General features: G+C 40.2%; 1 long non-coding RNA gene across 1 annotated transcript in view; it reads left to right on the forward strand.

Moving 5' to 3' along the window:
* Positions 1-14,817, forward strand: part of LOC120411791 — a 70,412-nt gene that overhangs the window by 42,284 nt on the left and 13,311 nt on the right. The window contains exon 8 of the long non-coding RNA XR_005604312.1: positions 2,270-2,445. This is a non-coding gene — a long non-coding RNA (uncharacterized LOC120411791). The remainder of the gene's footprint in view (positions 1-2,269; positions 2,446-14,817) is intronic.

Genomic DNA, 14,817 nt, shown 5'->3' on the forward strand with positions numbered 1-14,817 from the left:
ATGTAAGCAGATGTGTTTCTATGATAATACAAAAAAAAAAAAGCTCCTGAAATGCAGCAATTAGGTTTGTATTTTATATTATGCAGAAGTTAATACTTTATAAATAAGATCAGTAAATGCAACCACAATTGAAAATGAAAGCAATAATAATTGTAAGATTAATTACAATAATATTATTATATTATTATTGTACTACTAATAATATTAGTACTATATTAATAACTTTGTACTAATAATTGTACAAAATTATTAGTAAATGGCAAGATGCAGAGTAATATCCTCTGATTAGCAATTAGAGAACCTGGACATGAAAAGGTAAAACTAAACTCAAAAAGGAATGAAAATACTTCAGGGACAGAATGCTCACGTTCAGGCTCTTTGCTGGAGTGATCTTGTGTAGCAGCCTTAAGACACCAGACATTATTTCTGTGTGTGCAGTACCACACACAGCTCTCCCTGACAAAGCACTCATGTGCCATGGTCGATGAGAAAACCAGAATAACAGAGATTCCCTAGGGCACAAGGGGAGCAAAAGTATTGGACTGACTTAGCATGGAGCCAGGTCTGATACAGCTGAAAGTCTTAACTCTTGTCCAACATGAGCCCAGCTGAGCATAACCTGGTCACTTTGTGATTATGGGGTTCCCTGCATACTGTGTTTCCCTGTGCTCTGCATTGTGCTGCTCTTATAAAATAATAAGAGCCTGAGCAGCCTTTTTGATCACCTGAGGGCTGGATTTGCTGGGCTGTGGCATGCTGAAGCAGCAGGATGAAAGCTCCCAAGGGATAATACTGGAGATCAGAGGATTCCAACGAGGTGCAGGTACTAGGCATTTGTGTCTTACTCCTAGGTGCTTTTACCTCCTCACAAGCTACTGAGGTAGCTGAGGTACCTAAAAGAGGGTTAGAGATCCCACTTAAAGAGTCAGCAGTGAGGTGGATCCTGTGATCTCATGCACAATGCTTGCCTGTAAGAGAAAGTTTTGTGGTCTGTTAAATTTTGGATGAGTTTTGGGTCTTACTGAAAGTAGTTAGGGAACAAATGAGTGTACAGAGTCCTTCTGAAGGAGAAAAGGATGAGAGTATTCCATGGAGACATATTAGAGTCAATCCAAAGTGAACTGATGACTTTACAACCCTCAAGCAAATTACCCCAGATCATTTGTTTTGTGCAACAGGGTCGTGTAAGAAATATGAAAATGTGTACATGACCTTCTTTGAAACTGCCATGATTTATTACTGCCAGAACCACGAGGGAATCAAAATGAGTTTATGAAGAAATCAATGTTGTGGGGGATTGCAAAATGATGCTGGGTCAGACGAATCCTTTCTGAAACTCTTTAACCACAAGAAATCTGCTTCTTTACTCAGATGTTGCAGAGTGGATAAGTCATCCACTCTGATTCCAAAAAGCCTTAGGTCTCTAAATCATTTTCAGGATGGTGATGTTTGCCTTTTTTTATTGTTCTGTGTAATCTTCGGCATGCACTTATGTTTTGTTGTCATCATGTCTTCTAATTGATGAGAAATCTGAATGATGCTGGTTTCGGTTTTTTTGGCTGCATAAAACAACCCAAATTACCTTTTTCAGATTTTTCAGCAACCTTTATTTTCCTTGCTCTGCTAAACCTGCTTTAGTTTAAAAGCTACTATATTCTTTCATATTTATAATTTGACACATGCTTTTCCCATTGTCCCATCCTTCTCAATGCCTTAGTTCTGCAGCTGCTCTCTTCAGGTGATAGTTCTGAAGCAGGCAGAAGAATAGCAGGGAGAACAAAAAACTTTTGTTTTCTTCAGAAGATATTCTTTGAAGAAAAAAAAATCTTTGAGCTGAAAAATGGGACAGCACATCCTTCAAAACATAATACGACTACTTGTGTTTGGGAAGGTACCACAGCCTCCTGATTTTCATTGCCTGTTGGTGTTTTCTACAGTATAGGAGTAAATCTAGTTGATGTTTTAAACTAGGTTTTTATTCTCCTTTTCTATGTGTGCTTTTGTGAACAACTGGTGCACGCCTGAAACCTTGGGATACATTGAGCAGGTGTTTTCAAAAATACTGAGGTCTCGAGCTCAAGCCTGCTGGATGATTCAAAGCAGGAGCTCAGAATTGCAGATTACTTTCAAATATCTTTGATGGGTTTTGACCTAGGTGATGTTTTGACCTATCCAAGAACTAGCTTAAAAACGCATTGCAACACTTGAGCCATTACTTTCGCTAATGCTGGCTGAAAGCCTTTGCTAATGAAACCATCTTTGGTAGCAGGCTTCCCTTCTTTCCAGAAGAGGAGGAAGATGACACAGCTTTCCTGGAAGCTTCTGGCCATGCAGCCTACAATAGGCAGAATTTCCTCTGCTTCTGGTAGAAAATAGTCAAGAGTATGAATGACAGGGCTGTGTCGTATATGGACTATATTAATTCTGCCTGTGTCTCACATTGAGGTAAGTCTGTCCTCACTTACCTTTACTTTGGGGATGAAAGAATGGGACTTCTTCGTCTCAAAAAAACCCAAAAACCCACCGAAAACAAACCAAAAAACCAAAACCAAACACAAAAACCTCCCCAATGAAAAACCTGACCAAATAAAAAAAAAAAAAAACACAAAAGAAAGCTGAACAAAAAAATTAGAAAAACTTTGTGCTCAGACAAGATTAGCCATTTTTGTCAATGTTTCCAACATTTTGATGAAAAATCATATCCTGTACTGTTTATTTTATTATTATTGCCATGCGATGTTGCTAGTGCCATTGTGTTCAGTCAAATCTGTGAGTTTGTTTAGGTTTTATTTTCAGAAGCATGTTTTGTCTTGGGACCATAATTTGAAATTGATTTTTTTGGGGTCTGATTTGGTAATCTATTGTCCTTAAATAGGGATGAAATGAGCTCAGGAGGGGCTTGGTTCATGTGCCAAGGACACAGATTTTGGGACTGGCTTTATATTAGAGGATTAACTTGAGAGGTTGCACTTTGCGTTCCCTCCCTCTGCTCCCACCTTCTGCTTGTGTGAGCAGAGCAGTTGGTGCTGAGGAGCCGATATTTGCATGAAGCACATTTCAGGTGCCCTGTCTTGAAGTGTTTCTAATCTGGGCCTGTAGGCTCATCCCCACAACTTGTCCCAGTGCAGAAGTGGTTCTTCTGGTTTAGTTTCATACCCCAGTTTTTGAGCCCTGAGGCTGTTTGAAGTGCAAACCCAAGGGTGCTTAAGCGGGATGATGGGGGCATTTGCTTCCAAAGCTTGCTCCTGATTTGAAGCAGAAAATTAGTGGAGTCGAATTTGATTTCTTGTGCTCATTGATACCTGATACGTCGGCCTCTATGTGAATATCCATTGTATGGTTAAATCTTCAGAAATGCAGCTGTTGTCTCATGCAAACTTAAGCATTTTGGACCCTTACACAGCTATAAAACCAACCAAACAAAAAAAACAACCTCAAAACCTAAATACCTTAAGAATTCATGTGCAAAGTACATTAAAACTGTGTGAATGGTTGTCCACCCCATGTTTCATATCACATACAGGTCACCTGGAGCAAGCATCTTGCATTTTCATCAGTTCAAAATGTGGAGTTATTTTTCCATATCCAGTAGCCTTCAGCAGTAGTTTTTCAAAGTTCCATGCTACCTACAGTGTCAGCTACTCTCTTTACCTGGCCTGGATTCTTTTCCACTTGCATTACACCAGCATTTCTACATACACTCTACTTTTTCCCTGTTTTGCCTTATCACCTGTAAAATATGCACTTCTGAGATAAAAGCACAGTTGATAACAGGGTGATGTGTCTATCCAACCCAGCCCAACTTAAATTTGGGAGCACAAGGTATCCCATTAAATTCAGGATTACCTTCATCTATCAACCACTGCTTTAAGTAGAGCTATAGGTCCAAAGAATGTAGTCCTATATTAGCCATATTTTTCTGCCTCTGTATGTTTATAAGAAAACCATAGTCTAATGTGCTTGATGTTTCTAGTGTGTTAAATATATACAACAAACAACCATTAATGAGTTTTAAAACTGTGATGCTTATTCAGTCCACTCAGTGCTCTTGAATGTGAGCCAACATTAATTCAAGCTCAGTTGATCCTAATAAGTAACTAAGACCCCATTTCATAAACATGCAATTCTAGCTTGTTATTTCTGGCACTGCCATTAAGCAGAAGTCTCTACCCTTAGAATGACAGAATTAAGGGATTAGGGGTAAACTGAAAAACGTGAATAATTCACAATTTCTTCCCTTCTCTCCTCCCCACCAAAGGCAACTCTAGAGGGGCTCAATAACTGCTCTCAGTTATGCACCTTTTCTTCTGGGAGTTATGCACAGGAGTGTGACCTGCCAGTGCAGTGAGATTTGCTCATGTGAGTGGAGTCTGTCGGATTGGATGTAGTATCTGATACTTTCTCTGGTCGTCAGAAGTTCACTAGAGCAAAGCACCAATGCCTGCACTAAAAAGTACTACTTACTGTTACCCATCCTGAAGGGGAACATTAGGGCCTCCTAAACACGTGTTGTCCCAACAATATGCATGCCTTTAAAAATAAATCTGTGACATTTCAAAAGAAATCTATGACATTTTTTACTAAGATGTAATCAGGGTCAATTCTTACCTTGGCCCTTCAGATAATGTAGAACATGTGTTATACTTGTTCCTGGAATAGATTTTCTCTTCAGCTTCCCTGATTTTTCAGAAAGATATTTTATAAAGATCCTGTTGAATATGAGAAGTTTGGCAGCAAATTATTAGGAGATGCATTTTGCTACATAAAATCCAGTAAAGTAGGAGTTCACATTAAAGCAACATAGAGTGCACAACAATTGTATGTCTCAATGCAGACATTTCTTACTCAGCTTTTATCTCTGCCATGCCACTGGATTTCAAGCAGCTGTTGAAGCCTGGAAGTTGTACTTCTAAGATGTATAGGTTTAGAACTGTCCTTTCATGGGCTTGTACAGTGCCCAGTCACAAGTTCAGTCACTCTCTGAACTTGTAGGTTCTATGGTGATATGGAAGAGAATAAGAGGTAAGGAAACACTTTGCCTCTCTCCTACAGTGAGAATTACTTGCATTCACGAAGCCTGTGTTGCTAACACACTCTTTCTTGAAGGCTGAGCTTTCTTGCTGATGCTAAAATGTTTGTATAATGCTGCTGTATTATTGCAGCATTGTGCCAAAATAATAATTAAAAAATTTAGTTAAATTAAAAATTGGGATATTAATGGCCTTATAGACTTGCTGTCTTCTTTGTTCAGTGTCAGTGAATGGCTGTGCTGTTGGCAGCATTCATTAATATTTCTTAAGTGGTTGCTGATGTTGTTATTATGGGCTTTCTTTTTCTTCATGTGCAATTATTATTTTTAACAAAGCATGTGGGGAAAATGCTGTGCACACAGCTGTGTGGGGAACATATTCAGAAAAGACCAAATCAGTTTGTAAGAGAAATCAGGTGTGTTGCCATCAAGTTTTGGGTCAGTAGTAGGGCACCAAGTGACTTGGCTTTCTTAAAAAACAGAATGGGGGAATGCATGCAACCCACAGAGACTGGAGTCTCTCCAGGCCTATCTAACATAATGAGAGAATTCTTTGTGAAATGCATAAAATGATGACATTTTAGTGGTGAGTGAAATACTTGATTAGTTTTTCCATAACCTAAAATAACTGGAATGTTCTTATGCAATCCCATTCCCGGTGAGGACTAGGAATGTGTAACCTCACCATATATATTCCTGAGAGACATCTCCAGAGCAATGTGTGGTGGAATGGAAAAATGGGTTGGAAAGTGTTTTTTAAGCCCCAAGAAAAAGTTACAGGTATGTTCATTTGAGAAAACATCCAGAAGGTGAATTCAGAGTCATGGTCACAAGTCTGAGGAGAGAAAAGTTGGTCTGGGCAAGGTTTGCTGGGCTCTGTGGTTGCCACCGAGATAAAGGTGAGTGCCTGACTTAGTCTGGCTTGTCCACGTGGCTATTTGCAGAAGGGGAGAAGGGACACAATGCCTGCTGGCACCTGGGAACAAGGTGACACAACCCTGGTCCAGGGGACTGAGGTTTGGTGCCAGTCTGGATGGACTAACTGTCAAAAGGACAGCTGGGCCTTGAGCTGCCTCTTCATCCTCTTTCAGCACACCTTGCTCCCTGCCATCATCCTGAGGGGAGTTCACATCCACGCTGAGCTCTCCTGAGGCTGCTGTAATTTCTCCTCAAGTTTGGACATGGAGGATTTAGTGAATCATCCCCAAGGGATTTTGGTACTTTCCAACACAGCAGAGACTTTTAATGTGTAGTATCTCTGACTAGCAAGGGTTAGCATGATCCTTCACAGAAAACCTTTTCTGATAGATTGAGAAGCAGGATTTAGCACTTCAGACGAGTAAAGAAAAATGAAATCTATAAAAATGGTCCTTGGCATTGAGGACATGTATGCTCCTGCAGAAATAGGAGTACTCCTGGGTGCTGTGTTAGGACTTGTATGTGATGCATGGCACTGAACAGCTCTGCCACAGTTTAGCATCACAATGACACAAGCCATAGCCAACCACAGAAGGACAGTCTCTGCCTTGTGGAAATGGTAACTGGACATTCAGGAGGAATCTCCTGGGCTGCGATTCCCAGTACATAGGGAACTTCATTGGCATATGGAACAGGAATTGACAGGCATTGGGTAATACCTGTTTGAACAGCTTGGGGTTGCTTTAAAGGTACATCCAACCTTTCTCCTCCCAGTAACATCATACTCCTGCTAGCAGAGGATTATGTGTACTTAGTCACTGAGGACAGAGTATGTATTGCTCAGCATGGCTGTTTTATCAGACTCAGTGGTGAGTTCTTTCATATTTTATGTTGTCTAAATACAGAAAGTTTATTAAAGACTAGTTTGCAAGTGGACTTCGTTGACACAGCATTTTGTGGGGACACACAGTACCCAGAATGGCTGTTTCTGATGTAAAAACATTCGAGCATTTAAAGCTGGACCAGTTTCATTGAGGAGTTAGACCACGAATAGTCTAGGACCTAATATCTATAAGAGATTGAAAGACTGGAAAGGACTGGTAGAAGTTATATATTGACTGAGGATGAGCCAGGCTACATCATGCCTGTTCACCAAATCAATTATTTGTTTCAATATTTATAAAAGTGAATAGGAAACAGATGGTAGAACCGGAGATGCCTGTTAGGTTTCTGTAATGGAGAAAGGAGAAAGAGAGAGCGGAAATCAGAATCTCACCATAAGAGAGGAACAGGAAATTAAAATGTCAGACAACTGACAAAACTGCAGGACCACCCACAAATATGAAGAGTTTTCCCATAGGATCTCCAAAGCATTTTAAATTTAAGTCTTTTCTCTTTTGCCACCCAGAAATCAGAATAAAGTTGGTTTTTTTTTCTAAATAAAAGAGGAAAGTCTAAACACACACCCTCAACCCAGTTGTTAGAATATAATATATTGAAAATGTTTTGGAAACTTGTCTTAGTAGTTTGGAAAAGTCCTACTGAGATATCCAGTGAGAAGACACAAAAGAGCAGAGATGGGAGTTGCTGATTCGTGTATTGAGTATCCACATCCTTGTCCTTGGCAGTAAGAATTCATGGTCTTTATTCTGCAAAGACCAGTGGTGTGGCAGGCAAAGGTCCTGCAGATTGGGGTTATGAGGGAATTCAAGGCTGTGTTTGTCCTCTGAAGTTATTCAGGGCACCTGGGGTTTGTAGTCTGTCCTTGAATTTGGCTGCATTGAAATGAATTTCCCCTGATGTGCAAGATGTGGGCCAGGGAGTACTGCTGACTTGAGGGGCAGCCTTACAGTGTATGTTCCACCTGGATGTTGGAGTGGGGAAGGGTGAAAACAAGGGGGTAAAAAGATAAGGAGCTTTCATATTGCATAGATTTGGTGGAACTGTGGTGGCCAGCTGTGTTAACTTAGGGTCAGGGATCCTGAATTCATGTGGGATTCCGACAGTCCACCTGCAGCCAGCACACAGCAATGTATTCTCCATGAATGTCAGTAGAAGACAGATCTGGAAAAGCCAAGTTGTACTTCACACAAATCTGTTTGTGCTGCATCATTACCTGAACCAGCTGGATTTGGAATGAGGTTGAGAATCCAGATAGACTTACTGGTCTCTTCCCCTCTCAGAATTGCTTCTAGTTTTTAGTATCCTTGGGAAGGCAGGGAGATATGTGCTTTGTCCAGTACCCTTCCCAGATGGCAGGGTTTGCTGTCACTCTAATAATCTCTGCTTCTTTAGCTGCCCCTTGCTTACGTCTCCTCATATTCAGCAGTCATCACTGAATAAGGGCTGTCTGCTGACCTTGCCTTCAACAGTAGATTCTGAGCCAACCGTGCTGCTCTGGTGAGATATGGATATTTTTTCTTTCTGTCTCTTTTTTCTGTCTTGTGGTAGGGTTTTCTATGTCTCACTTTGACTTTGGCCATGTTCCCCACAAACTCTGAATGCCTGCCTTATTTGGAGAAGAACGTAGGCTTTTCAGTTGGCTTGACCTCCCAGTAAGTTTCCTAGTCTCCTTTGACCTGCTTCTGCCTTGCCAGTCTTTGTATTAAGCTTTTTTCCTCTCTTTCATTGTAAAATTTCACTCATTCATCTTCTTTCCCCCCAAAAATAGAAGAAAAAAATGTTAGTAGCTGCTGCTAACTGTTGCCCAGTCTTTCTGATGATGTTTGATGTTCACCCCAGGAATAAGGAATTTGCAAGTTCATATTCATAGCAGGTCAGCAGATGCTGCTGCTGAGGATTATCCTGTAACTGGTAAAATAGCTTAACTTGAGTCATGAATATAGACAGGTCTGCCTCAGAAGACTATTGCCCACTGCATTTTAGCATAGACTGGCAAATCCAGCCCTTTGCAAGCAAGCTCTAGGGTCAGTCTCTGAGAAATAGTCTGTTCTGTCTTCAGGTTCAAAGAGCAGGCTGCTTGGGTCAGTATTGCTGAATAGAACTATAATTTTAAAGGTAAATGCTGGTCCCTCAGTTGGATCACTGAGATCAAGGTTGATCTGACTTTTATGTCAATTGCAGACCACAGTCTACCAGAAAAATGACTTTGTCTGCAGCCAGCTCTTTCCCCAGTTAGCAACTTGTAAACCAGAGAACAAAGTGAGAAGCAGAAGTTGGCATGGTAAAGTCCTTGGTCAATGACAATGAGATACCTGCAAAGAAGATGGGTTTTGTGATTTCTCTTGTATTTGCTTTCAGAAGGAGGAGCATTGGAAGGAGAGGTGAAACAATGCAAATCAGTGGTGCACCAGCTCAGGAACAAGCAGAGTGGCTGCTGGATTCATTCTTTGTTTGTCTACTGATCTAAAATGGGAGTTTTCCCTAAAGGCATGGCTTTTTATGGCAATTGTTCTGCACAGATACTGTGGGAGCAGCAGAAAGATTTGGTTCTAGCTGGGTGCCAAAATCAGGAGTTAGCACTTTGCCTTTTGCGTTTCTGCCTTCCTCCAAGCACTGGGAGTTTTGCCATGTGCTTCCTTTGGAAGGTAGGTATCTCAGGAACCTGGTGCTTCCCAAAGATCTGAATGGAACTTGTCTGAACTTGTCAACTTGTCTGGAGTTACCATTTACTGAGCATGTGATGAAATCAGCGATGTTCAGGTGAGGGACACTAGGAACCTGTGTCTTTGCTGTTCCCGGAGTGAAATGAGACTCACCTGTGAAGCAGGGTACAAAGGGATTTTACTGTACAATTTTCATCTACTCTTCTGACACTGCTTCTGATAAAGCCAGATCTACATTCATCCCAGGGGCTACTCCAAAGATGAGTTGTATTTGGTCCATTGAATTTGTGACTTAAAGGCTAAAAGAAGACATACAGGTTGCACAAGTGTTGTCTGTGACTGACTAAAGACATGTTGCACAAGTGTTGTCTGTGACTGACTAAAGAATAAAAAGAACTCAGTGTCCCCCAGAAAATCACAGAATGGGTAAGGTTGGAGGGGACCTCATTGGATCATCTGGTCCAACCTCCCTGCTCAAGCAGGGTCATCCTAATGCACAGTGCACAAAATTGCATCCTAACTGATTTTTTCAAGGATCTGGCTAAAGCAAATTGACAGCCTGGAAAAATCTTTAAAATATTTTCTTCCTTGTCTCTCCACTTAACTGAATCCTGACATGTGTTTCCCTGCCATTCTTTCTGCCATTCTCCCCACCATTGTGCTGCTGCTAGTCACAGAGAATTGCCAGTCTGATGGACAGGACATGAACAGGAGTGACTTGGTAATGCCCAGTCTGGTGGAGGAGAAATGCACTGGAAGATGGGAAAGGAGAAGGATCAGCATCAGCACAATATGCAAGGAACTGATGCCTTTTTCAGAGCTGTGCTTATCCCTACTCTCAAAGCAAGCCTTTCATAGTGCTTCCTTCACCTGCAAGCCTTGCAATCCCCGGCCTCTGGTGGGCTGCCTCCCTTTGCATCAATCCCCACGTTACCACACAGCCCCTGCTGTCTGTGTGGTCTTTGGAATTCACATGGCTTGGTGGCAACCAGTAGGGAGGGAAAATAACGTGTTTTATTTATTTAGAGTCAAGCACAGTTTAAAGTCCACTCTAAATAAATAAAAACTCTTAGCCAGATTTATATAAATAAAAAAGCAGATTTTCCCCTCTCTTTTGGCTGCTGTTGAACAGCATCAGTTTCAAGACCACACAAGGAGCTGTGTCGACAGCTCAGCAATGTGCAGTAGAGGCAGAGGTAGGAGGGGTAGGAAGGACCTCGATAACTTGCTTTGGGTTTCTAATGCATGGAGGTTCCCTGTGGACGTTAAGGAGTAGCCCTGACACTGTGGTGAGTTAAAATGATAGATGAAAACTGTGAATATCTTCAGCCTTTAACAGAGGAATATTTCTATAAAAGACCAGTTTTCCTTCAGATGCTTCATCCACCCTATCAAGGCAGCTGTGCAAATAGTAGGATTAGTTAGCACAGGTGAGCACTATTTTCTCTGTCTCTTTAGTATAGCTTAGAGGTGACAGAGCACCCACAAAAAGCAGTGATTTGAGGAAGAAACACTTTATTCTTAGGAGGCTGATCACATTTGGCTTTTGGGGCTTGGGTCTGCATTACACAAAGGTTCCCAGTTTCCATCAAATGGTGCTCCCACACAGGTGCTGACAGTGTCATGTCTCCTGTTACAACAATCACTTAGGGAAACTCCAAGCACGGTTTCATTTTCTTGGGAATGAAATGTATTATGTCTGCACAAGGTTTCAGATCTCTCCTCACTTGCAGACCTGCCAAGATATCAGGAAGGGTGACAAGCAGCTGCTATGTGGAACACCTGGGTTTTGTTACTCCAGATGAGAGATTATAACAGGCCTTAAATAGGTATTGGCTATAAGTGGGTTCTCCTTGAGGCAGCATTTACTACGTTGCTCATGGATGAGGATGGGCTGGAGAACATGATTCTGCTGGTTGCAAGATAAGGCTGAGAAGAAAAACAGCCCAATTAATGATTGTTATTTTGTGACTGGTCAGAGGCCACTACAATTCTGACAAAGAAAATCAAAGAAACACTCTTGCAAAGCAAAGCTTTTCTCACAGTTCATTACCTCTTTCATATTCTGAACTTCCTTGCGTTGGCGGACAAAATGACCAACAGATGTTAGTCACATTGACGAAAAATTTCAAAGAATAATTTTTTAAACATGTCCTTTTATAGCTTACTTTACCCACTTTATATATAATATTTAAAGTTATGTATGGTCATATATCCCACAATACTTTGGGTTGTCTTGTTTTGTTAGTAAAACATCAGCTCACTTTTCTCTTCCCACTTAACAACACAGCTGGGGTCACAGCTTGTCAGAGGCAATGGTGTCAGAACTCCTGAACATCTTCCCTAAACCCTTATCCTGAATGAAGGTAGTACATCTCAAGGCTGTATTGCTCTGTGGTCCAGCTAGCAGTAAAATGCCATTTTCTTTGCACAGATGAAGTCATTATACAACTTCTGCTTCTGCCATGCCAGCCTGCAGATGGCTGCTTCCTCTATGAGAAACCTCTGATATATCAAATGGTCTTTGTCCCAGCCCACTCAAGCCAGAGGCATGAAGAGTTTCCCTTTTGGCTCCATGAGTCTTCCTCCTTGAGAACACTCCTCACCTCACTATGAAGAGCAGACACTTTGAAAATGCTACTTTGGAATGATTATTCTATTTAGTTCTAATTACTTACATCACTTAAGCAGCAATTCTCACTAGTTTTTAGTAGCTTTGAAGGTATCCAAAGTGGGCACTTGGTGGTGGACTTGGCAGTGCTGGGTTAATATTAGATCTTGATGATCTCAGAGGTCTTTTCCAACCTAAATAATTCTATGATTCTCTGATGCAGGAAAATAAATAGTGTGGAACAGGCTCACATTGCCTGCCTGCATGAATTTCAGGGCCTCACAAGTTGTTCCATGCATAGGGGAGCAGATTCCATTTTTATGTGTGCATATTATTATTTCAGAAAATTGTGCTGCATTTTGAAAACTTGAATGTAGGAGAGCTAGGACAGATAGTGCAAAATACTTTCAAACCTGAATTATACTGATTTTTTTCCCTTCTTCTAAAAAAAGTTATTGAATGCTTTCCACTATGAATATATAACATCAGTGGCAACAGACTCTATGTCAAATAAACAGCTTTTTGTGCTTATCAAATACCCTAGCCTTACCTTGAAATTTAACCAGCCACAAGTTAATTTATTGCATTGTATGCTGAGTTTCCATGAAGGATATCACTTACTTATCACAGGTAATCACACCAGAGTTTATTCATTTTCACAACAGAAAATAAAAATTATTTATCTGATTTCTAACTGTCAACAGTAATATGAGATGTTTAGGCCTTATATATAATGTATTTTTTGAATTTTAATTCTTTTCTAAAAATGAGACCCAAGCTATTAGAACTGAGCAAGAAAGCCGGTGGTTCTACACATCTTTTATTGGTGACTACGAAGAAATGTCATACTACCTGGCAAGAATGGGCTCCTGGAGAAATTCCATGCAAATTTACACAGAACAACAACAAATTTAAGCCTTGGGATTCTCAGAGAGATGGAGCTGCTCTTCCATTTAAATTATTTTACTGGAATGCAGTGTAAATGTTAGTTCTGAAACATCAGAAGAATTCTAAGGAATAAAAAATAAAATCCTGCGGGAGGCTGTGTTTTAGGAGAATAAGCATAATTATCTGTGTAACTGTAGGCAGGCTAATCTGGTACTGCTTCTGAACAAAAAAATTAAAATCTTCTTAGGACATACAATTAGCTATAGATTGGAAAGTAATTGCTGTCAATGAAGATTTTGCTTAAATCTAATTTCATATATTGTGGCCAAAATTAAATGTGATGACAAGCTTCTTACTTAATAAATTAGATTGAGATAATTAGTAGGAGTCATAAGCACTCCATATTGCAAGGATTAAGAATATCTATAAACAGATTATCATTATCACAAGGTTAGAAAAGTATTTCTTAATCAGGAAATCAGTCTGGCTGATTGCTAGTCCAGTGCTATACAATGGACTTGTTTTTTTCCCCAGTTATTTGTAAATAATTATAAAGTCATTGCTAAACAAATGATTTTGATGTTTTGTTCTGGTAGGACCTTTTTGCAGATCAGAGGGGACTATTTGATAAGGGTATGTTTGGAAGAACAGAAATTTTATCACAGACAGGTGTGAGGTCTGTAAATACAAAGGTCTGTATCTACACAGAAGAAGGCCCTTCATAGAAGATTTCTGCATGCTAGAAATGGGTGATCCTGAAAGTCTCAGAGCTCCTGGTAGTCACCTAAGTGAACATGAGCTTTTAGGCTGCTTTAAGAGCATGATTTCAGTATTGTGTGAGCAGGTGGGAGAATATCATGTAGTATGAGAGAGCTGATTATTACAGATAGGCCTGGTGAGCTCTTTATTAGAAAAGCAGGTTAATTTCTGGTATCTTAGCAAAGAGGATCACAAACCAAGGAAATATGGAGAAAGAAATCCCAGGGATGCTCTAAGGATCTAGTGATAATAGAGACGTTTAAGACTCTCAAATACACAGTGTATAACTTGCATGTATAACACATAATATATACCAATGTATCTGGTGCTGTAATTTTATCTATAAATATATTTGTACAAAGGAGTACATGTGCCTGTGTGCTTGGGAGGTTCATCGTAACACACCTTCTCAATCAAAATAGCATCCATGACACTGAAAAGAACAAATTAGTTCTTCTATCAAGCTGTTGTAATTCTTCCTCATACAATACTCTTATGCTTAAAATGCAGCAGCATCTGGTGTGACTGGTATTGTGCACACAACTGTAGCTCCAGACAAGCTTCGCTGATCACAGTTGCATAATGGACACTAGGACTTGGCCCTCTAAAATTTAATAGCTCAGTCCTAAAATAATTTCTAAAGGAATTTATATATCTTCTCCTCCTCCACTCTGCCTGTAACCTGAGAGCATCCATGTGGCTAAGAATACAGACTTGTCTTCTCTAAATTGAAGACGTTCTGCTCATACCACTGGAGAAACAAACTAAAAAATAAGGCAACCAGATGTTAAAAAATGTTGAAAGTTCCTTTTTTTGGAAAGGTAGCTATGTTAAATAAACATTAAAACGCTATTTTTTTAAATATAACTATTCATTTTAATGTCACCCCAAGAGTTCATCCAAGGGTCTCTGGGTCACTTGGGAGAAAGTACAGTATATTTTGGCTTCACAGCCTTCAACTTGCTACAAAGGGCTAATTCTTCCAATTAATGAAATAAATGTTGCTGATGTAGATGGATTGACAAATTAATTTAAAGGCTAGCTTG

This window comes from Corvus cornix, chromosome 3 (assembly GCF_000738735.6).
Source record: "Corvus cornix cornix isolate S_Up_H32 chromosome 3, ASM73873v5, whole genome shotgun sequence".
In the NCBI taxonomy this organism is placed as follows: Eukaryota; Metazoa; Chordata; class Aves; order Passeriformes; family Corvidae; genus Corvus; species Corvus cornix.